Genomic DNA, 25,456 nt, shown 5'->3' with positions numbered 1-25,456 from the left:
CAGAATCATCTAAAAGCCACAGCCTCACTGAGCTCTGCTGCTGACCAAGTCCTTCCCTTTACGACCACAGTGTACCCATCTTGTCGTGGTTGCTTCCAGCAGGGTAACATGCCATGTCACAAAACTCAAATTAAACTGGTTTCCTGAAAATCAACTCACTATGTTGAAATGACGACTGCAGCCACCAAATCATAGTCAAATAGAATACCTTTGGGAAGTGGTGGAATAAGAGATTTACGTTACGGATGTTCAATTTGCAGCAACTGCATGATGCTATCCTGTAAATATAGACCACATTTCTGAATATTTCCAGCACCTCAATGAACCAATACCACAAAGATTAAGAAAGATTTGAATGCAAAAGGGACTCCAACCTGGTACTAGGAAGCAAAGCAGCAAACTGATACTTAAGTCAAATAAACTAAAACTGAATATCAAACCGCCCAACCCAAAATGAACCCTAACAAGATGTTTACTGATGTAATTCTTGGAAGATACGATTAAAGAGATTATGAAATGCATTGTTCAATGTAAAATATGACTCCATATGTATTAGGCAGAGTGAAATGCAGGTTAAAAGTATCTATTTTCATTCTTTTATCCTTAAAGACATCCTCTTATAACCCTATTCAAATTTACTGGCTTCTCTGAAAAGGGTTTATCTCAAAACGTGATGTCATATTTATCCCCACCAACCACAGTCCCAGTAACAATGAAGTACAGGTGTATACTGGGGAGACACATGAGTGCTGTTTTAAGTTTGTAGGGATGAGTTATTGTTCCCATTTTTTAGCCGTATAACAATGATTTGCATGACAGGCCCGTGGGTCGATGAGGTCACTGGAAAAGGGTTTAAAGCAAGGGTGCTTATGGTTAAAGATAATAAATACTGCTCTGACAAGATGAGTAGAAATGGCAGATGGTAAGAGGTATTTTTTTTCCCTTCTCAATACCATGTGTGTCTATCATATTCTCATTCTTTGAAAGGATGATTGTAGAAAGTAAAGCGGTCCAACTCTGACTCAGAGAAGAAAAAAGGATTTTAAAAAGTTCAGCTCTTTTTCTCACTGGGCTCTTTCATAACCATTAACTGTGTGATGACACCAGCGGATATTCAGATTGATTTACCATCGTCTGGGGATCACTTGGCCTGCACAGAAGTCACCCATACCAAAGATTCATTTGGGTCTTTAATGAAAGGCTTCCTGCCCCAATGTTTCTTCGAACCTAAATCCACCTATTTCATACTTTACTTTGATTGCTGTAATGGCCTTATTTATGAGGTCACCAGTGAAACGTGTATCTCACTGGTAGTTCTTAAGCTGCAGAGTGGGCAGGAAATTAATCTAAAAATCTCCAGATACAACCCTCATTTTTCAAAAAATGCTGTGGTACCTGAAAAAAAATCAATGCACGGAAATTCTTAACTTTGAGATTAAGAGCAATCTGTCTGGAAAGTGCTGGCAAAAACCCAATGTAATAACAAATTCAACAGATCCCAAACAAGAAAGTAAATTAAAACTACAAAGTTAGACCACTTATGCTATCGGGACTCTGTAGTTAGCAATTACTGTCACATAATGCCTTTACCGACCCTGACAGCTTCACCCTGTGGAGTTACCTGTGAGGTAACATCAAAGAAGTCATCAACGGTGACCTTGACCAGGCCTGGAAGGAGGCATCAGAGCCAATGAAGTGCTGTGTGTTTTAAGTAAGTCCACAACACTGCCCTGATTAACGTGTCACAGGAAGACGGGGGGGCCTCTATAATCAGCCTGTACAGATGAGTGGACCACCAAAGTCCGCACTTTCCTACTGCTGAGGGGTATGAGGGGTAGCCAGAGTCTGAGTCCAAGAAACAGGTCATTTAGCTGTCCTTGCCAAATGGATGTGGACATGATGTGACAGTGAAGCATGAGGTTATGGTTTCTAATCACAGCTAGAGAGGAAGGTGATGGGCACGGACTGAGTGGATGAGAGTGAATGGAGAGTAGGGGTCATTTTAGCCGGAATCACTGGGTCCTCTGGTTTGTTTCACCTTTGACCCAGGGGGGATATTGACCAGAATTTCCCAGTGGTGATTCATTTCCTATAACCAACCAAAAACATTTTACTCTAAAATTACCTTCTGTATACAAAACATATGCCCGTAGCTATGGAGATAGCCATGTGTTTCGAGGGAGGAGGCCTTGGAGGATGATCATTAACTATCAGGGCAAGTGCTATGAAGAGTGAGGCAGATATTTAACACAAAGTATAAAGATGATAAATGCAACTGAAATCTCTACGGATTGGGTAAGACAGACAGGTTAATACTTGCCCCAATAACGGAGAATGGCCTTGAGGTGCAATTTAATGGAGCACAATACAGCATGAATGGGAAAAAAATAAATCATATATATGATCTATATCCATATATATGTTCTGGATGGATGGATGGATGTATTCGTCTGTATCAAATATATATATTCTATATCTATGTCTATATTAAATATGTTTATATATATATATATATATGCGCGCACACACACACACACACACACACACACACACACACACATCTTTCCTTTGTTCTTTGTAGTATACAGTACTTTTCCAGTGTAAATTTTAACACATACAATTTCAAGCACTGTGTTCATGAAACTACCTGGTTAACTGTGGTTATTGCCTGTCTGTTTGCATAATTGTTGTAGTACACTTTTGTATGTGTTACCTCTACACCATGATTTAAATATGGCAATATCAGAGAACAAAGTATATGAAGTGATGTATGATTCAGTAGATGCTCTGCTTTTCTCAGGACTGAAATGGCTCTGGATCATTTTTGATTCGACATGCTTTGAGGTTTTCTTTTCCTAATTTCATATAATTTTGTGGTCTAACATCACACCAACAAACGTAATTTGATATGTTCTCTCTCTCTTTTTTTGTTTTTATACGATTAAATATCACATTTACGTCCATGTTTGTCCTAGAATTTCCAAATATCATAATTTTAGTTTTGCATAAATTCACTGATAATTTGTTTTTATTAAACCATCTTTTTTAGTCAGTTCTTGTGATAACCTCCAAAAACTTCTGTAAAATGTCTTCATGGCAAAGACTATTTTGATCATCTGCATAGAAAACCGCAACACTCTACATGTGTCATTTATGTAAAAGATTAAAGGCGTTTTGGACCCAATACTGACCCCTGTGGGACACCACGAGCAATGTTCAAACTTTTTGATCGATATCCCGTCTTCATAAATTGCTGCCTGCCGTTTAAATAACGTATCACCCAGTCTAATGATCTACACACCAACCAGTGCAAAAGTTTAAACCTATAAACTGAAAAATGACACACACCAGTGTGTTCAACTGTGTCAAGGGTACCTTTGAAAGATTTCCAGATTTCTTGGTGTTTCACAGCATTGCTGCCAAAGAACACCTTGTGCTCATCTTTGAAAACCTACAGTATTTGATACCCTTGGATAAACAGAGTGGTTTTATAACTAGCCATTTAACATCACACATTAAACCATCAAGTTGCTCAACTGAAGAACTTTGTCCTATCAGTTGAAAAAAAAAAGAAAAAGAGACTTGCTCATGAAAACTTAACTTCGACATAGTCTTTTTTGAAACATTTATTCAGTTGTTACATTCTTGAGTTGATGAACATCAATTTAATCTCCACGTGGGGCCAAACTCCAAATAATGAGTTATCCATTAATGAGGTTTCCATTCCAGCTACATTCAGGACCAGACATTCTCAAGGCCATGCACTGGGACTCTGGGTGAGGAATGGCTGCCTGGTCAAGCCCTCAGAATTACAATAAAGAGCCAAATTAATCCCCTCACCATCATTCTAGACGCGCATTATCCTCCACTGTCATAAACTTGGCTGTGGACAAGATTTGCAGCTGCCTTCAGCTTTCTCTCTCCCATGGCTTTCTTTCTTAATTGTGTGCATTGCCAAGACCTTGACCAGAGCTTTTCTCATTTGAAGAATCTGAGATCTTCAGATTGATTGCCAAGGCTAGTAATAACACAAACTCTTCATCCTTGGTTTACGGAAGGAAGACAAAACTATACTCCTGATGGCAGATTTGCAGGAAAGCCAAAGTAATTAGGTGATTTTCCACTGAATTAAGATCTTTGTTGTGGAGCAAATGCTGAACTAAAGTTAAGCAACCTGGGATTAACATAGAATCTACTGTTATTAGACTGCCAAATTTATACAGAATAATTTCTTTTCCAGAGATAGTCACAAAGACTCTTTCACATGGATAAGTGATAAACTGTTCACACTGTTCACTCTTACAAACAGAAATTAAATCTAAATAAGAATTTTCACAAAGGGCTCTTAACATTATACTCTTATGCCAAACAATATGGCGTCATTTGAACAGACTACAGTAGATACTTTGTCTCCGAGTGATTTTGTGTTTGTTGTTTTAATGTTTTATTCACTGCTGCTGCTACCACAGCACATAGATCATATAATGTAAAAGTCCTGCTTTGCAACAATTTAGTTAGTGGGAAGCAGCAGCGGATGTGAGCCAAGGTTAGAAACCGGAGGACATCATCCCTTCTGATAAAGCTCTGCTGTTGCGTGTCCTTGGCCAAGTCCTGCTCCACCATCAAGGCTATGACTGAGTACAATGACCTAGGCTAACATCATCATGGTTGAAACACTGCACCAAAAGAATAGAGAGACTAAGAAAAGCAATCAAAGAAAAAGCTTACAAAGTTTTTTTTCCCAGAAAGACAGTACTGTTTTGCAACGAGTCATTAAACAGAAAGACAGCAGACACAGCTATTGCTTTGGAAAAGATTTTATTTCCGCCTTTTTATTCTGAACGGTTCAATGAAATTTCATTTTGATTCAGAAATAATGAAAAGCGGGTGAGAGCTGGAACTGTAGAGACAGGACACTGTAGAGACAGGACACTGTAGAGACAGATTGGCTTCTCGAGTGGCAGGTGATTTAAGTCTGAAGCTCACCACTCATCTTTTCACTATAATGTTGATGGGATTTATTTATTTAACTATAATCAGTTATACTTCATAATTACTATGGCGGCAGTGAATTTAATTTCAGAATATTTGGATTTGATGAATGATTACAGCAGGGAGAAGTCTGTAATGGATTACACTGAAGAGACATCTTTTCAACCAAAACACTCCTGGACGACTCGAGCTCAGGTGTTACAAGACAGGAGCCAAAACAAAACAGACAGACCTTTTTTAACAATGAGACAACAGCACGCTCTCAATGCCTGATTTGGTGCCATTAAGTAATGTTTCCCAGCAAAGAAGAAAAAACTTCCCCTAAGGCAGAGCATTCTGCTGCAATTTGGCTGATTAGATGATCTAAGCTGGTATTTATGGGGGGATTTTGTTTGAACTGTTGGCTTCTATACATAAGGATGGTTCGGAAAGGAGGAAAGCGGGCAGGGGACATCTGCAAAGAAAGCGCATAAGTGAAGAGGAATAAATTAAAAGATGGGGTAGCAACCATTATCCATTATCAGACATGAAGAGAGGGAGAACGAGGAAGGGGAAACAGCTGAAGAGAGCAAATGTAAAGGAAATAAGTGTCCAAATGGAAGAAGAATGAAGGTGGAGTAGGTAGAAGAGCACAGACTTCATTACAAGTCATGACAACTGCAGCTCCTGTTACGGTTTTACCATGTGTCTGATTGCATGTTTATACAGAGATACTACACCCCCATCCGCATCACTCCCGTCTTCTCCAAATCTGTGTACCTTTCACTGTTTTCATACTTTGTATTCCTTGTGTCCCTCACTGACCCTGCTTTAGCCTCTTCCTTATGCCTTTTCTCCTCCCTCTCACCTCAGTTCCTGAACATTTTGACTTTTAAAGTGCTATTCTGTTATAGTAGGACAGAATCCAGGATATCGATATGATGTTACGATTCATTTGCAATCCGACATCTTTGCTTTTTCCAGCTCTGCTTTCCTGCGGATAGAACATATTTCCATACCTCCCGCTCTGTGAGACCACTAGCTCTGGTGGTCTCATCAGTGTGTGTCAACTCTGCACAACCACCTCCCTGCCTGGACCAGTCCAAGTAAAACCGCAGCCTTTTTATCACAGTCCCATACTGTGCTTTGCACCCCTAGTCCCTCTAGACAACATTTTGTTTCCACCTTCACAGCAGCAGAGACCTTGCATAAAACAGCACGCTGTTAAAATGCTAGACACTGGATAAAAACACGCTTCTAATATTGCCCCCACTAGCCATTTATGATGTATAAATAAGCTGCAAAACACCATTAATTAAACATGGAGTTTACAGCAGCAGCTCAGTTCTGCTGCAGGGTAATAGTTTAAGGGAAGGAGGCTGTTAAAACAGAGCCACCAACAGAGAAGACCCAAGACACAAAGGGGGCCCACACAGGCTGCGAGTTGTCTCCATGTCTGCCCCAAGGACAGCGAATCCCATCGCTAAGCAGGATTGTTTACATGCATTCCAGAATGGGATGCATCTATTTCACTGCTGGGGCAACTAGTGGGAATGAGCAAGTAAAATTCATTTTCTACTCCTTGCTACCTTACTACATCCCACAGGCTGTGATATAATTCTCAGAATTCTTTATTTAATGTTTGGCAATACAGTTCATTTTATTTCATAAAAAATGTAACAAACACAGCTAGAGTTACTAGAGCTTTTCACACATACACTGCAGTTTTGAACCTTTCTAGACACCTGTGCACACCATTGCAATTTCTCTTGTATAAAGTCTTTGTAATTTTTGAATGAATTTTAATTCATAGCTAACAATCACCCTGTGTCCTGCTTTTTCTCCTCACCTACCACCCTTGCATATACCATATGAATAGTTCTCATGGTGAGAATGTGAGAATATTCCAGAGTTCATGCGTAAAAACATCTTAGGACAGCACACAGGAGAGCTAAGCAAAATTCAGAATGACAGACTGGATTAGTATGCGTAATGTAATTACTGTATTTGGATTTGTAATCCCTTCCATTTTTCCATCTACCAATACCACCCTTCTCTCTCCTCCTTTCTCACACACACCAACTATTGAAAAAAACAAAACCAAAACATCTGCACTGCGACTCATCTGGTTTGCAGGTTTGTCAGATTGTTGAGGGACATAACACTTATCTCTACTCCACATCTAAAGCTTGGTTAGCGGTGAGTCCCTGTTCATGTCCAAAATAGCTTCCAACAGGGCCGAGCTTAGAAGAGAAAGGATACCAGTCTGACCACAACTAATCATCATGTGATGAATCATTTGAGTCGAAGCCCTTAGCTGTGGCTAAAGGATCACAGATTGCAGCTGTCATCTCTTAAGGATGCAGCATCTTCTTGATTTATATGTATTCTGAGTAAAGACTTTGCTCTTTGATCTGTTGTGCCATGTTTCCAAATGCATATGTGGACAGAAGTAAAGAAAATAATGCAGTTTATCAGATCAATGCAATACTGTGCAAAACTGGACAGGTTATTTCTTTAGGTAGCCTTCATGAAAAGTTCTCCAAGCTTCACGAAGGAAATTCAAAGATCCTCTTTGAATGCATTTTGTTCTCGTCTCTGTCAACATGTTCCCACACTGCTTCAATAATACTGAGGTCTGGGCTCTGGAGAGGCTAGTTCACGGCTGATATTGTTCCATTGTGTGTTTTTGTGTCCAGGTATGTTTTTGCTGCATTGGCAGCGTGTTTGGGATCATTGTCCTGCTGAAAAATGAGGCTGTTGCGAAACAGATGCTTTCCAGATGACACTGCATGTTGGATCAAAATCTGATTTACATTATTGCCTTCTTAATTCCATTAATTTTAACAAGATTCAGAATGCCACTGGCTGAAATGCTGCTTCAAACCATGACAGAGCCTCCAACACATTTTACAAAACTTTTAAATGCCTTTTTTTATGCGTGAAGGATTCACAGCTCAATGTAAAGTGACACAGCAAACAAACAGAAACATTTTTGGCTAGGTACAAACCTCGGGCTGAAAATGAGTGGAAACAGCAGAAAAATCTGAAAACCTTCAGAAAGCCTGGACAGCTATTGCTCATGACCACTTAAAAATGTGAAGACAATTTGGCTCCTTGGAAGCGAAATATAAGGACTTCTACTGTACTGTGATTGAAAAAAATAAGTTACATTTGTCTTTTTCTTCTTTTTTTCTTCTTACACATCTGACCGTCGTCAGGCAGTTTGGTACAATATGTCCTTTCATACCAACTAAAACGATGTTTGATTTCCAAAACACTACAGATTCACATTGTCGTTGCATAAAGAGTTGTGGTGTGATTAAAAAAATGAGTGTAAAATACATTCTTTCTACAACACTCACATTTCTTGAAGTTCTTTCATAAAATAAATTTCTCCCATTAGGTGCTATGTTCACCAGGAAAGTACAGGTTTACACTCTGTCAATGTCATTTGCAATGCACTTTTCTCTGTTAATGATTTAGGGACACCGTGATACATGCACACCTAACCATTAATTCATAAATGAGGTAATGTGGCATGACAAGGTAAATAGCTACTCAACACATGCTTACGCAAAACCTCTGTCTTAAGAAGCTCTGGCTACGAATCAGCCTTTGCTGCCGTACCTTTAGTCCGTACCAGCTGCAAGATGGTAGCATTGACGGAACTGAATTCTATGAACCACTAAGTGGTAAGGTGATGCTGTGCCGCTAGCTGAAATGGAAACTGTGTGCAGGGTAAACATTTACACAGGCTTGATGAAACTTCTAGCATCCGGCACACTGCCTGAGCAATATATTCCAATCACATGCTCCACGCCTGCATGCTCCCACATGCTGTGTGCTGACACCCACTTTGGCTCAGTGTACCCCATTTATTTAACTGCAAATGGAGCAAAACCGTTCAATTGTAGCTTTGGCCATACTTTGGATGTGACAGGCCCCACAGTAAAACAAAATCTAGACTGTTCATTGCCTGAAGAGAAAAATGAACTAAGATAGAGCCGAAGCAATGGAAGAATCCAAACTTTAAATGCATGCTCATGTGCATGCACGATGAAGGCTAAAACTGTCATAATTGTTTAATTGCATGGGGAGTGAAGCTCGGAGCGATCTGGCAACCACAAACAGGTGTGTATAGGCGGGTGGCAGATTGACAAAAACAGACTTTGCAGAAACTTGTGAGCCATATTTATCACCCTTAGGCTTTTTGAAAGATTAATTATAAAGATAAGCTTCTTACAATCCAGATCATATTTGTCAGTTTATGTTAGTTGTTGGTTTGCTCTTCCCACTGATGAGAGGAGTCGAACAATGAAAACAAAACCAAATGAGAATTCAATCTTTTTCACTCTTTCCCAACGGGTTTTAAAGACAAAAAAAGATCTAAATTAAAAAGAGTTTTTTTTCCATCTGTAGCTTGGTGTCTTGAAAATGAGAAAAAGAAACAGTGCAGAGGTTGTGCCTTATTTGATTATTTTCAACATGCAGTGTCTGCTGTATCCTTTATGTGGATTCCCACCATCATTTTCTGACCTCTGAAATACAGAGACCAAACCACATTAGTAGATTTAATTAGGGACGCAGAAAGTTGGACAGCCACCTCACATCTTTCCTCCCTGAAGTAAGACAGCAAAACACATAATCACTGTTTTAAAAAAAGCAATAAAGTCTCTGCCATCAAATTGAATATTAAAGAGGACAGACTAGACTGCTAGTTCTTCCCAAGAAGCAGAAAGTCTTACAGAACCTTGCACCAGCCAAAGCCCCTTTTACTTTCACTTTTTTTGGTAAATTCACAATGACAATCTTATTAGAATGGGTGGTATAACATTCTTGTATCACTTTCAACACAGCATGGAAAGTCTGAACTGAAAGCATTCAAATGATCTGACTAGCGCACACAAGTTTGCAACCTCCTCCCACCAAAGGAACGACCAAGAAAAAAGTCCATGCATCAATGAACTCCAAAAGACCTGCACAGGCTCTCTTTAACGAAGAAGAGGATATGTGGATCCTGTACCAGAGGGTATATGAGGACATGATTTGCAATGAGCCAAACAGACATCCACATGGCAATGTGGAAGTGGAAACAGTAGGCCTAGAACAATGTCTTCTCAAGTCTTGAGTCTCTTTTCACTCCATTTCTGCTAATGCATTCGCTCTTTTACCCTACGTGAGTATTTACCTGTAAGCAAACAAAGCCTGCTCACATATGATTGGTCAACAAAGGTCTGACTACAGTGGACTATAAATGGAAATCCAAAAGCTTCCAATATGAATACTTTGTTCATATTTTATGGAGTATTTATAAAGACTGGCACAGCATAAAGTCCAGTTCACTCATGAGCAACTGTCACTTTTGTGGGTATGTGTGAATAAAGCCATAAATAACATTACAAAAATGGGATAATTTCCTTAGGGATTAATAAAGTATTCTGATTCTGAAACTTCCGTTGTAATAAATAAGACTACAACTGATATCTGTGAAATAGCTACAAGTCTCCAGTGGATTCAAAAAGTAAATTTATGAGAGACGGGCTCCAGCAGCTTACTGGAGCGGACATTAAATCAGAGAGTATCTTGATACTCGTATTGGCTGCTGTTGAAAATATACTGCAATTCAATGCAAAAAGCATGAGAAATGTCTTTGTTCTGCACAATGAACTCTTTACTCACTATCTGACGACAAAGCACTGGACCAAGCTTTTATTGGCAGGCAAGACACTGAAGAGCATGCAAATTGAGGCACACTGAAAAAGGAAGTCTGGGAGAGCTAATCTGTCATAGAGCTACAGCACACTGAACAGTATAGCAGTATATTATGAGGAACAGATTGCATTGGTGTTCTATTAGAGCCATGATTGTAACCATAACTGTCATGCAAAGCTTGAGTAGATGAGAGTATCAGAGGAAATGAGATAAGTGGATTTGTGCTGGAGCAAGCACATGTGTGCATGTTTGGTTATATGCATGGGTGTGCATGAGTCATGTGTTTATACATCCCTCACTTTTGTGAGTTTGAACACAAATACCTGGATAAATGTTAACATTCTAATTAATGAATAGTAAGTATATTTAAGAAGTCGCAGTTAAGTGAGTACATTAACTTTCCAGATTTTTCAACAGGACTATCAGTATGTGTTTGCCACCAGGTTGAAAGCTCAGGAACTCCTCAATGAGTCTTAGTGGATTGGGCAGATTTATAGCACAGGTCCATGATGGAGGTGCTTTGCTATAACCGTATTAAACCTGGGTAGCAGGAGAAAAAGAGGGGGTTGGGCGCAATCTGATACAGGGCTTCCTCTAATCAGCCAGAGGCTCCACACTACCTCAGGCAAACAGGATGTATAAAGTCCTAAAAATCACTCTATATACAATTGGAAAAAGAAGAGGGAAAAGGTTAGAGACAGAGAAAAAGCGAAAGAGAGGGAGCACAAGAGGGTGATGGAGAGAGTGTGGAGAGAGAGGTGGTGGGGGGTGGTTAGACAGCCAGCGGCATCTAAATAAACACAAACCAGATGCAGAATATGTACAACATGTGTGTGAACAAGGCACTGGAGTGTGTAGATAGGTGCTTTTAGTAAAATGTTTAACTGCACAAGGGGTTGACAGATCTGATGTTGTATGTATGTGTGCATGTGTGTGTATGTGTGTGTTTATGAAGCCCAAGTTTGCTTTTTTTTTTTTCTGGGTTGAGTTGCTTTTTGAGCTAAGGTTAGAACTGGGTTAAGGCTAATGTTAGGGTAATATTTGTGGCATGCAACTATGATGGTTAGGTGGTTGGTGAGTGCATAATCTTATGGCACTGCTCAAAAATACAGAACTACAAGTGTGTGCTTAACAAGCATGAAAGAAAGCTGAAGCACTAACAGGAGTAAATTAAATGCTTTTCCACAGGTTGCCTTCCATTACCCTAAATGACTATTTACCTGTAATCAAGCAAAGCCTGCTAATATAGGATTAGTCAACAAAGATCTGAATACAGTGTACTATAAATACATATAAATACTATAAATACAATCACTATATTGAATTGAAAGGTGCGATCCTCCACCTCCTCAACCTCCTCAAAGCGAGATGCCAATGCCAGTTGCACGTTCTTCCTCAGGTACTGATGTGCTGTGCCCTTTTTTCCCTTTTAGTATCTGTGTGCTGAACTGGTTTCTTCAGTGTGTAAGGATTTAGAAATAAATGTGTGATCAGTGACTCATAAATAACAATATCACAAAGTGCAACAGCTAGGTCAAATGTTGAAATTGTGATTTCTGGTTAAGTGCAACAATAAATTATGGATGGATGATCGGAAAGTAACAGTAACTCAAAAAAACACTAATTGCAACTAACATATGCGGAAGAGCATCTAACAACTTAAAGGAGATGGGGCACACTGGGTGCCGCTCCTCTCACTTAGAACACAAAACTGAGGATAGATTTTGCATGGCTCCTGAAAATTCAGTCATAGATTGTAAAAAAGTTGCCTGATTTGATGAATGACAGTCAGATGATAGTTTATGTAAATAGCATGAACCATCCTTCCTATTTATGATGCTGGAATAACGGGTTGGTGGATCTTGGCATGCATGTGGGCCCTTAGTACCAACTAAGCATCTTTTAAGTGCCACAGTCCACCTGAATATTGTTGCTTTATGACCCCATTGTGTTTACATCTTTTGATGGCTGCTTCCACCAGGATAACACACCATGTCACAAAGCTCACATTATCTCAAACTAGTTTCTTGAACATGACAATGAGTTCACTGTACTCAAATAGTGTCAAGGTCACCCGATCTGTAGCTTAAGGAAACAGATTTTTTCTTTAAATCCAGATACTTAAACAGTTTAATAGTGAGAGTTAAGAAAATAACATTAACTTATTAACATTTTGGGCTCTAGCAGGGAGGAGCAGTCAGCTTATTTTAATGTAAAAGCCTCATCCTGCCTTCCCTTTGATGTGTGACTTTAAGAAACTCTGCTTAGAGGTCTAATGCAGGAATAGAGACAATCAAAGAAATGTTTATAACGTCAGTTCTTGTTGTGGTTCTTGAAACTGAACCAGAGAAGATCTAAGGCCGGGTGAGAGATGGATGATGTCACTTTTGTTTCCTCCTTGGTTTTTCTGTTTTTCATTTTCTCAGATACAACTACTGGTGAATCTTCTGTTCTAGTTTTAATTGATTTAAGTGGAAAATTTGATTTAGTAGACGATATAATTTTGATTGAGAGACTGCAGCACTGGGTTGGTGGATCTGCTGTGACTTAAGTTAGACCTGACCAATGTGGCAAAAATATTTTTCTAAATTGTGGAGTTCCCCAGGGTCTATGCTAGGACCTATCCCTTTTTCCATTATATACACTTTATTTTATGCAGGGGGAAAGCATTTCAATCTATTCCTATACCAGTGATACAAATCGCACAGTACAAGTCTTTGATTCAATAAACCTTATAAACTGTCTAACTAATATTAAAAAATGGATGTGTGTAATTAAATAAATAGCTGGGGTGTAGAGGTGGACTGTTCTCTGTGTCTCTCCCATCTGCATGGGTTCTCTCCGGGTTCTCCGTCTTCCTCCTACAGTCCAAATAAATGTAGATGAATGTTTGGTCAACTGGTGATTCAAAATTAGCCCCAAGTGTGAATGTGAGTCTCTGTGTTAGCCTTACAAAGATTGGGGATGTGTCCAGGCTTCACCCGCCTCTTGCCTTATGACACCTAGTATATGTTCCAGCGCAATCATGACCCTAAACTGGATAAGTGGAATAAAATAGATGAAAAGCAATTACTGATGTCACTGTAAAAGTAATAACTGCTGAGGAGTTAAGGACAAATCTCCTGATGAGTGCTGCAACAATTACAGAGTCACAGCACTATGAGCAGAGGGTGTGGTGTGTGTGTTTTGTGGCACATGTGTTCAACCAACCAATAAGCCAAGCAACATGCTGGCCCCACCCTTTACCCCTCCTAAGAGGCCCATGGTAATGGCCCTCAAAAGTGTTTGAAATAGTTGGAAGGATGACACAAAGCAGCATGAAATAAACTGGCTTTGAGGAGAGACAGAGAGCAGAGAGCAATTTGTTTTCCCTTCTGTGAATTACAGGCCGGAGCCAGCCACTGTCTCTAAATGGGAACCAGCTCGGTTCTGCCCAGACACCACTATTTGGGCATAGTAAGTGTTCTGAGTAGAGAAAAACACCATCCAAAACCCCACGTCTCCTTTGGGCTATGAAGCCTGACTGAAAATTCTTGGGTGTTCTTTTTAAAACAATCTTTGAAAAAGGCTTACATAAGTGTACAGTGGAAATATCTAATATGGTGTCAGACCTCTTTGGCATCTGCTTTGTTTTATCAGTATCGTGTTTGTATAATGAGCCACGTGTAATCCCGGGGTACTTTTGCTCTGTCAGACCAACAGAGGCAGAGAGATACTTTTTTCCTGGCCATTTCTCTTTAGCATAAAAGTCTGTAAATTAATTATTATTGTCTCTCCATTAATTCACATGAATAATAATGATCTTCTCAGATGGGAGAAGAACATTCCAGTGTGGTAAATAAACTTAAGGACTTGATGTAGAAATAGAACTATCCAGTTAAATCCTTTCATTAGCTGAGCCATCTTTCTCAAGATATTTTTAATGCACTGAGTCGCACGGAAAGCCACGTGAGTATGAAGAAGTGCACATTTGTGAGATTTCACCATTAGTGTAATGACTGCTGCACAATTTCAGCATTCAGCAAGTCCACTCATTCAAATAATCCAATAAAAAACTTAAAGCAATTGTTTCCACTTAGGGTCAAATTCTGCTGCAAAATACAAAAGTTCCTATCAGAGAACTTGATGATGTTAGGAACTTAAACAAACATTTTCCTTGAGCAAAGCTGACCATGGATTCGAATTAGGCATTGGCAGGTAGCTAAGGGGATGTGCACAGAAAAAATATAACCATTTTTAGAAGGGGTAAGTAGGGGTAGGTAAAAAAAAAAACACTAAATTGAATGTTTAATCAGCAGAAAGAAGCTAAAAGTGTGTCTAAAAATATTAAATATTAATACCATACCAAAAGTGCTAATCTGCAAGCGTTTTAATTGCCAAGCAGCCCGTTTTGTGGCAAAATAAAGAATAGAGCAATGTAATCAATCTATATAGTCCCTCATCCTGCTGACGGACTCCACCTCCACAGTCTCGGACTGCAGCTGGCAACAATAGCTCTACTTCTGTTCTGCAGCTTCAGTGAGCCTGGCATAACAGCACGTGGCCTCCTGCTCACAGGAGATCTCCAGAGCAGAACTAGGACTAAGGTCGCCAGCTGCAGTATAATACAGCAGACTGGATTCCATCCAGCAACGGACGAGAGAATCAATGGGGAGGCAGCTAAATTATATCAACACAACAGTGACTGGTCAGCCTGAAAAGAGGACATGAGAAGGGCAAGGGCAAACTGGTAAGCAATGACTGAACTTACAAAATAAGAGCTGGGAGAATAAAAGTAAATTGATCCTGAATGCCATCTTGGATATTGGTGTATTATAGCCCTGTAGACTTAACCTCTAATCCTTCACTGTTCTGAATATATGCAAAGTAAAAACTCACTTGCATTATGAACTGCATTTTTTTTCCAGTTAAATACTCGTCATAACTACAAAGCCTGACTATTCAAAACATTTTAAGATCTACGAATAGCAACAATAGCAGTAGCAATGGTTCCTATTATAATAAAATGAACACACAATAAGTGGCAGCTTATCTTATTTGTAGGTTATAAAGATGCATGCCTCGTGAATCACTATATTCAGCATGCTGTTTTCATCTGCATGCAAGTCTAAGGCTACGTCTAATCCGGATAAATTTGAAAATGGTGTTTTCGTCTAAAAACGCTCCACGTCCACATTATCGTTTTCAATCGTTTCCGAACAGTTGTTCATCCACACTGAAATGACTGAAAACGCTAAGACGATTCAACCTGCCTCATTTCTGTCTGCCATTTATTTCCTTTCCGGCTCTTTGAAACGTCACGGCAAAATGTTGAGTTTTTTAAATGGACTAACGATGAGGTGGAGTTGTTGCTGCGAGTAACACAAAAGTACAAAGTTGCAAAAGCGAGTGAGAATTAAAGAATTTGAAGAGAAGCTATCTGGAGCATGTACAGACTGATATTAATCTTTAATAGGGCTGTCAAAATTGAGAGCAAACAAAACAACTGTTGTGTAATGCCCTCCGCTATCTTAGTTTAATTGGTCACATGACTGCATCATATGACTAAAATGACTCATCATTTTAAAAAGTCTCCATTTATGCAATCTACACTGCACCGTGAAAATGGCGTTTTCAAATGAATCACTTTGGAGAGCGTTTTCAGAAAGCTCCATTATCCTTGACCAAAAACACTGTCTCAGTGTAGATGGAAGGCCAAAACGGAGAGAAAAAGATGGATTTTCAAACGAAAACGTATTACTGTGGACATGGTCTAAGTTACAATGGGGTTTCATGGAGTTTTTTCCTCACAGCTAATGCTATTAAATTTGAATTCATGCAAGGATGGCAAATGCAAATGGTCTGCATTTTGTCTCTAAGCTTAAAACCTTCATTACATAAAAGAACAATAATTCGGCCTATGACTTTGATATATGTTAGACACTGTTATGTCATTTCCCACATGCATGACGAAATGTGTTTGCTGTGGCTACTGGGATATGAGTATTAGATGAGTCATCGCCTGGACAGACCCACTGAACTCCAGTTCTGCTGAGTGTGCAAATCGGTCATAGATTCTGCAAACACATACAAATCGTTTAATAAAGCTTGATCAAATGCACGCCAACCAATCATGGGTGCTTTTGTCTAGACCATCATGAGAAAAATGTCTTGTGATTAAAAAGAAAAAAAATATGTGCAGTCTTCGGTCACTGATGTCAACAAGCACAAACCACAGCAATAAAATCAAAGATATTAAAATGACTCTCTACATGCTTTTCTTTTAAATGTGCATCTTTTGCTTTTTTCTTGCCAGCGTTTCTACTTTAGGCTGTGCCATACATTATTTCAGCCTGTGACAGCCAGTTGGTTCAGTCTTCTACTCACATCTTGTACCCCTATGGCCACTTATCTTGTCCTGTGGAAAAAGATACTTATTCAAATGGATTAATCACCAGAGGGGTCCACTTTGAAGAAGTGCACAGAGACAAAATGAAGAGGGTAGAAAGACGATTGGAGGAAAGTAGATGTGAGGGGAAGAGATGCTATGTCGTAGCCAAGGCAGCGGGGAGGATTTCAATAGCAAGCTCTTGGCACAACTACATGGCTTAAGATTCCTGGCATTGCCTACATGTCTTCAGGGGGCCATCTTTGCGTGCCCAACATGTTAAGGTGGGCCAAGACCCCTCAGAATTCGGCCCATATGCTCCCCCCATTCCCTACCCAACAACATCCTGTGCCTCCGCCAAAGCGCACAATCTGTCCTGATTACCAAGCTACCCCTTCATCTTTGATACTGGCCTCATCTAAAATATGTATGCATCTGTCTGTCCCTACACTATAATAAGTCAGCTGCACTACAAATCACACAGACCCCAAGTGTCTTTCCCTATGCCTTTCTTCACCTATGAAAAATTACAGCAAACATGCCCAGGTGATGGCTATGATGTTAGTAGAGGGATCAACAAAGTCACCTTGTGGTGTTGCATTTTAAAAATCAGATTTACAAAAAATGAAAAATGTTGTCACAGAGCGTTTATAGGACACTACCACATTCTAAACGGTCTTCCCATGCCCTTGCTTTTCAAAAAAGGCGTCAGTGTGGGCCAGCTTTGCAACTATCAATCAGTAGGAGCGTGACATCAGAGCCCTTCCCCACCCTTGGCCACTCAGTTCCTTCCCACACCAAAGCCAGGATGAGGCAGACTTTAGCTGCTGTTTTCATGCTGCTTACCAGCTATACTGGACATTCCTGGCTTGGTGATAGGTTAAGTGCAGCTGCAGATGATCCAGTCCACAGCATGCTTCTCATGGCTTTCTATTCAGTCAGAGTGCCCTGCTAATGGTCTGCCACATGTTACCAGGAAGAGCCAGAAACACACTGCGGTGGACACATGGTAGACACACGTCTTTGATAATAATCACTGACAGTCAAATGTGCATTCTCATTCTGTACTGGGCCATTCCAACCAGTCTCTGTTTCATTAAAATGCAAAGAACCAGAGGAAATCTTAAATTTTTAGTATTTATCATTAACAATGACATTTGACAGCCACATACATTCACACGTTTTATTTTAAGACACCAAGGTACACAAAAGTAGAAACACAAGGACATAAAAAAAAATCCTTAAAACATACAAAAGTAATAGGAAATAAATGGCCTTATTGATTGTAATTCAAAGCAATATATAAGAAAACTCCCCACCTAAGAACCTCTGGTGACAAGTTTGTTATTTTCATAATTAAATTCTATTCCACTGCACATTTCAGTGTGCCAAAGTAATATAAAAGCAAAGTATGACAAATATACCTTGTCAAAAAAAAGGCTAATACCAGTTCTCTGCTCGTGTCTGCAAACTTGTTTACTCCGACCGAACATAGCAACGAGAGAAATGTTTGTCTTGCTTTGGAGATGATAATAGTGGCATAACAGACTCCAAGGATAACAAACAGTCAGACAAAAGCAAGTTCAAATGGGCTAATGAGTAACTACAAGTCAAACATTTGTGAAATGCACAGGCCTGGACAGGGCAGTGTGTCATGTTTTTGAGTTTGAATGCAACCACCCGGTCCTTGCTCTTTGCGTGTGCTGTGCCATGTTGACATACTTCCTTGCTTTTACATGCTTTTATTAAGCACTGAGTGGTCATTAATCACAGAAGCGCTGTTAGAAAAGCTTCAAGGAAACAGAGCATGAGGCCAAATGATGGTTTCTAACAAGCAGACACCCAGAAATATTACAAAAGAGGTAGGCCTTGTTAAAGGCACTGCATATAAACTATCATGTGATCTTCATCCAAGTCATATTGATATGCAGCACAGATTCAATAACTACAACACAAATTAAAACATTTGTATTTTTCATGTCTTTACTGAACAAAGTAGTACGAATAATCAGTTGCTGTGCAGGCTGTAAAAACTAATCAAGCTCTTGATTGTAATTCATAGATCCTCCTTTACAAGTAAAACCTCCATGAAATGTTTTTCTTTGACTTACTGAGACTTTCCCAATGATAATGAGGATTTTTTATTAATTCGTTAATTTTTAATATATAAATGTGTTAAAATATTGTCATCAATATTGTCACGCCACAACATTTCCAGTGTTTTAAGGTCAGTACTCTAACTTTTCTTTATTAGTGGTATTCTTCCGATAAAGGTCTTCTTACTCGGTGCTTTTCGTATAGTGAACAAACAATAAGTCAAGATTTGCGCAACTCGTAGAAATATGTGCAGACGTTTTAACCTTTTTCACCTCTTTTAGAATTGCATTTTGTGCTCTTTGTGCTGTGTTTTTAAGAGGAAGTAACACAGAGCGGCAACATCCGATCTTCATCTAAGACAGTAAGTGTGGAACTTCCAGTTGTAGACATTTTGGCTTGTTGTGGATTAATGAAGTACTACTAGGTTATCAGAAGTGCTTTCGCAGGCTACGTCCACTTCTATAAATGCTTATTCTAAGGTCATGTGAAAGTTGTAATTTATGATATTTCACGCAGTCTTTCTTGAGAAGATCAGACTTTATCAGTAACCACTTGTGGAAAAGTCCTCACCCATAAGTTCACAGATTTTTTTCCTCCCACTATCTGTTATTATCCAGTGTGTTTGATAACGAAATGAAAAGCTCAACTCTTTTTATGTATTATTAATTTACTCGGATAACTTCTGTCTATCATTGTGTTTTAAAAGAAGATCAGACCACATTTTATCAGTTGTGTTAAACCCCAAGGGTTCACAAAGGTTTTTGCTTGCAACTGCATACACACAGTCATCTGCTGGATTATATTGCATAGGCCAAAACGATATGAGTAGTGATGCAGAAAAGAAAAATGGGGAAAATATACGTCAAAGGAAAAATATGAATACTTCTGACACAGATTTAACCAGAATCGCTGAAATGACAGGTTCAGATTTAATTCTCCTTGGGGAAACTATGAAAGGTACCATTCAATGAGATGTAATCAGTCTTGACACAAGTAAGACAAAAATATAGTTTTCCTGGCCAGCCGGAGAAATTGCTAAACTTTTAAATCTTTTTAGGGAAAGAATAGAAAATGAGCTTGTCTGTTTCATTGCCAAAGCAGTCTGAACTCAAACTGACGCGACAAACCATTTCAATTTGAGTGTAGACTAATTGTCAGTCAGTATGACATCACCAGTGACCAAACTTCTTATGGGCCAAAAACGATGAAGGTTGCCTTCTTCCTTTTTGTTTCATAGCAACTAAACTGTTATTCAGTGGAATATTTAATATTGAATTGTCAATTAAACTTTTATTCCCTGCTGCCAGGGAAAACCACAAATCTTGAGTTCTTTCTATTATCCATCTGGCCTAGTTTGTGAGATACATAAAGACTTGTGATATACAGCATCTCTAATCTATCCATTCATCACTCAAGCCATATTTTTTAACAGTCTGCAGTAATATCTTAATATCCGCTGATTGGATGACCTCTTTTAAGCAGAGGTGCTACCTTAAGGTCACTACTACTTATATGTGTGTGGGTGTGTGGGTGAGTTGTCTCTCTGAGAGTGTTGCTCTGAAATGAAACATAACTAGTTAGCGATTCCAGAGATAAAAAGTTGGAGATGATCCAAAAAAAATCCCATACTGGTTTCAGGAGTCACACCACATCAATTCAGAGCAAAAGTCTGTTTCAAAGCTGATACCGCACAGCTCATTTACCTCCACACTCATTTATCATTCAAGAAATAGATGACAGTCAGTGATGCACAGGCACGATACTAACCCACAGATGGACACCCTTTGGCATTGAAGGCATCAAACTATATTCTTTTTCCTAACATTGAATAGCATTCGGCTGTCACCCCTTTATAATTTGACCCTGAACAGTGATACTGAAATATGTGTACACAGTCGTGTAAGAAACTGAGCATTTGTGTGGAAAGATTTTCAGTCTGTTAAACCTCTTGAAAATGAAAACACATTCACAACTGTGGAAGGGATACTTTCTAAAAAAGAAACAGAAGTTTGTTCATACTTATTGGCACAGTAGGCCACAGGAAACAGAAACAGAGAAGTTCACATTCCCGTTTGGAATTCACCCCAAAGCCCAAAGCCCATATCCATCCTTTATATTCCCCAGCCATTAAAAATCAGACTGGGAAATAAAATCCAGAAGCAGTTTTTGGGGTGGAATTTGAGAGCAAAGCTGGGAAAAAAAGTTCCATTTTAATCATTTCTACCCTCCTGCGACAGGAAAATAAAATCTTTATCACATTTTAATAGAATAACACACACATGCACGGTATTGTAGGATGTTGGTTAGGACCTCAGGGAGCTTCTATCACATTTCAACCTGTGCAGAATGACGAGAAAAAATACAAATCTGTCTACAGTTAGCATATAGAACACTGGTCAAAATGAGTATGTGGCAATGCTCCTCAGACTCGGTACATTTTGGATATCGGATGACGTTTCCAATCAAAAAACAGTAAAAATAAAGCGATTTTCCAGAACAAAAGTAAAAAATACGTTCTGCTTTCTGGTCATGTGTGGCAAATTTGATACTCAAACAGGTTGAAGCAAATCCACGAATTGTCTGCAAATACCATTTTCCTCGGCTAGAACTCATGCCTATATAGCACATTAGTGAAATATCTCCACTGGGATAGATCAAAAGTAATCCATAAACATCATGGCTCATATTAAGTGCAAGGTGCATTAAATTGTCTTTTTTTTTTACTATGCTTACACACACGCACACACTACAGTTACAGTGTACTGTGTGTGCGTTGTCTTGTGTCAGTTGGGAGAAAGGGCTCCTTGGACCCTTTGCACGGCCATGACATTTCTTACTCTGAAACTGCAGGCTATATATCACTGGCACAGCTAAAACCTGCACCGTAACTCAAGAGATGGTCCAACTGCATTACATCCTGGCCACCCAGCACAAATACCCCCTTTTACGATGGAAATGGAAGAAAGGAAAAGAATGATCAAACTGCCATTGGGTTTTAGAGCATGCAGCGCCTTTGATACAGGCCAGTCGACTGTAGCACAGACTGAAAGATCCCATTTTGCTCTAAGGAGAAAATAATGCAATCCAGCCACAGAAAGAAGGGAGGGATGGGAGTTTCAAATAAGAGAATGGAGATCAGCCACAGTGGAGAGACCCTTCCATGCTTCAGTGTGATGAAGACATGGAGATGTGGCATGGAATCTGGCAAGCGTCAGTGATGACGTGGAGGGGATGTCACGTAATTAATCTCCATTAACTCCTGTTCACCTCTCCTTTGAACTGTCACTTGACTTGAATAGAGCACGTGCGTATGCTGTGAAAGCACCGTGGATCTGTTTATACATATATTCTGTGTGTGTGTGTGTGTGTGTGTGTGTGTGAGAAAGAGTGTGTAAGTGTAAGTGAGAGATAGTAACAGCTACCAGCCATTTGAATTTAATTACAAGATGAATGCATCTTCCATAGAAGACAGATCCTGTTTGAGACCCTGTTTGAATTTTAAAGGTTATACAAGACCATCAATAAAATATAATTTTGGCTAATATTTGGAAATTAATGCAGTTTAAAGAACAAAAAAAACCCCACACATTCTCAATGAAAACTGTACATTGTAGCTGGTTACACTAAATTATAACAATCCACTACCTGTAGTCTAGGAAATTTAAGCTCATCCAAGTTTCCTTCATGAGTAAAATGCAAACCTGAAATGCACCCTAATGCTTTTGTTGGACCTGAAGTGAGAGCGAATGATGGTTCCTGTGAACCCTAATGGCTTCCTTTTCCCCCAGGACCCAGTGAACAGGAGCCTAATGATCTCTGAGACCAGATGAGGCACATCAGGCACAGGCCTCCTCTTTTAGATCACGCAAATGCGCACATCAGCATACACATAAGCAAAACAACCTATTAGATGCATTTGCACATGAGAATACAACAGAAAACTGCATTTAAGCATTTAGACAGAGTATTTAGACATAGGTTATAACCTAACCTGTAAAACTCAATTTATACACGACTATCTACCACCCAGTTGTCCTGTAACTTATCTGAAATGATCAGGCATTTTAAGGGTCTAGTGGGTAGTGCCTCATCTCCAGACATCTACTGTCAGACTGCTCATCCACTTTCCTGACTGTCACTCCATTCATCATCCTACTGCACGCAACACAGCTCCGCTTAGGTGCATTCTTCAGTTACAATACAGCTTTCATACTCATCCTCTGATGACTAAGCCAGACATCAGAACAGACAGTAGCTCCTCAGTTGTCTCAATAACAGGAGATTTGAGGAGATAGATACCTTATCCTGTATGCAACTGCCAACCTATACATGTAAAACTATGTGTGATTAGGCATTTATCTATGAAATTAATGCTAGTGTGAACAAGTTTTACCGAATCAACGGCCCTGACCTGTGAATAAACATTTTTGATTGTCTATTATCCTAGCTGACAAAAAAGTATATAAATGACTCAACAGAGAAGTTGGTTAGTTTCGGACCTGAGAAAATCTCACATAACAAATAACACTTTCAAATTCTATACAATTAATGCTATGCAGTCTAAGTCTGACGTCATTAGTCGTTTCCGTGTCCAAACTCCGCTTCTGGTCCCAAAGTCAAACAAACACTGCGGCATAACTGAGAGTTATAAACCGTCTAAATTCTTTCAATCTTTCATCTAGATTGATCCGTGTGGCTGCTCTACCAGGTGCTCTACAATTAAGTTTAACATCCAGGTAGTTTTACGTAGTTCGAAGTTAGCAGGGAGTTAGCTCGCTAGTTTCCAGCGAACGATGATATAGCATGTTCTGACTGAGGGATTTCTGAAAAAATAAAAATGTACAGCTCTGCTATCACTTCCAACATAAATGAAAAAAGAAAACTAAACAGTGACGTTTGTAGGGTTACTGAAGTTGGACTAGCTGGTATATAATGATGTGCTACATGGTGGCTAGCTACACAGCTATGGTTAATATAATATAAACACATTAGCACAGTGAAGCTGGAGGATGAACATCAACTTTTTCCACTCAATAAATGTTAACATGAGGGTTCCCGATGGTTAGGGACAAATGAAATCACATGGCAGCATGCTGTAAACGGACCAAACTTCAGCCAGGAGAACGACTGAGATAATCCATCCACAATACGAGGTTAGGTATTAGTATACTACTACCTGTAGTTACATCGTAAGGTTTTAAAAATGAGCTTTAAAATGAATAGAGGTAATAAAAAATGAAAGAGGCTGACAGTGATCACTGCCTTTTTTTAGGGGCTTGTTCAGATTAAACAGAACAAGATACAAAGCATTAAAACATGTTAAAATCACAACAGCCTTAATAAACGCAGAATAGTTTGGACCCGGAAGCAGGGTTCATACATCATCCCTTAACAACTAGATAGATGGATGTCTACTCAACTCTGGAGATGTATTTATTCATATAAATATAGAGATGCATTTTTTATTTTAACTCAAAGATGGAAGGATGGCTGTTAGTGTAATCTCTTTATCGCATCCTCTGTTGAAAGTTTTTACATTTAACAAATGCATACATAAGTAATTTTTTGTTGTTGTAACACACAACAGTTAAACAGCTGGCATTTGGCAAAGGTCATGCTAGTGCTCAGACATTCCATTGATCAAAAACATGCATGTCAAATCTGATAGCTAGCTGAGCTACAGACATGTTGTCAAGAAATCAGGACAGGAATGATGTAGTTTGGTGGAAGAAGTGCCAGGAAACACATTAACCATTTTATAAAGATGGCTATCAGCACTGGTCGTTTAATAGCTGCCACTGATCTGAAAGACACTCAACCCTGGTAGCTATAAAATAGAAAACCTTAGTAGTCAAAACACTTCTTTGGATACATTTCTGTAAAAATATGTCATCTAAAAATTATTGTAAGAGCATTATAATGATAGTGTATGTAAGAAAATCCTTTGATGAAATACCTGCCATGGCTCTTTCTTTTTTCACACAGTAAATGGAGATGGAAAGCTAAATCCCTTACTTGTCATATTTAGGATCCTCAAAGATCTGAGAATGTGTTTTTCAGAAGGCGATTTAAAGTTACAGAAGCAAAGAGCCTCCTGCAGACAAACCCAAACAAGAAGATGATTTACAGATACCCCATAGTTACGGTGAAGTTTCACATGTGGGAGAGAATAAAGAGCCTGGAGAGGAGATCGTTTCTCTCAATGCCGCTCCAAAGATTAGAGAAAAAGGACTGGTTTTGAAGCCACATACATTTAGGCCCAACCTCATCAGAGCAGTCTTCAGAGAAATATCTATGTTGGATCAC

Source organism: Perissodus microlepis, chromosome 8 (genome assembly GCF_051167445.1).
Source record: "Perissodus microlepis isolate ML-2025 ecotype Zambia chromosome 8, ASM5116744v1, whole genome shotgun sequence".
Classification (NCBI taxonomy): domain Eukaryota; kingdom Metazoa; phylum Chordata; class Actinopteri; order Cichliformes; family Cichlidae; genus Perissodus; species Perissodus microlepis.
The sequence above is the reverse complement of the archived record's forward strand: the minus strand, read 5'-3'. Positions refer to the sequence as shown.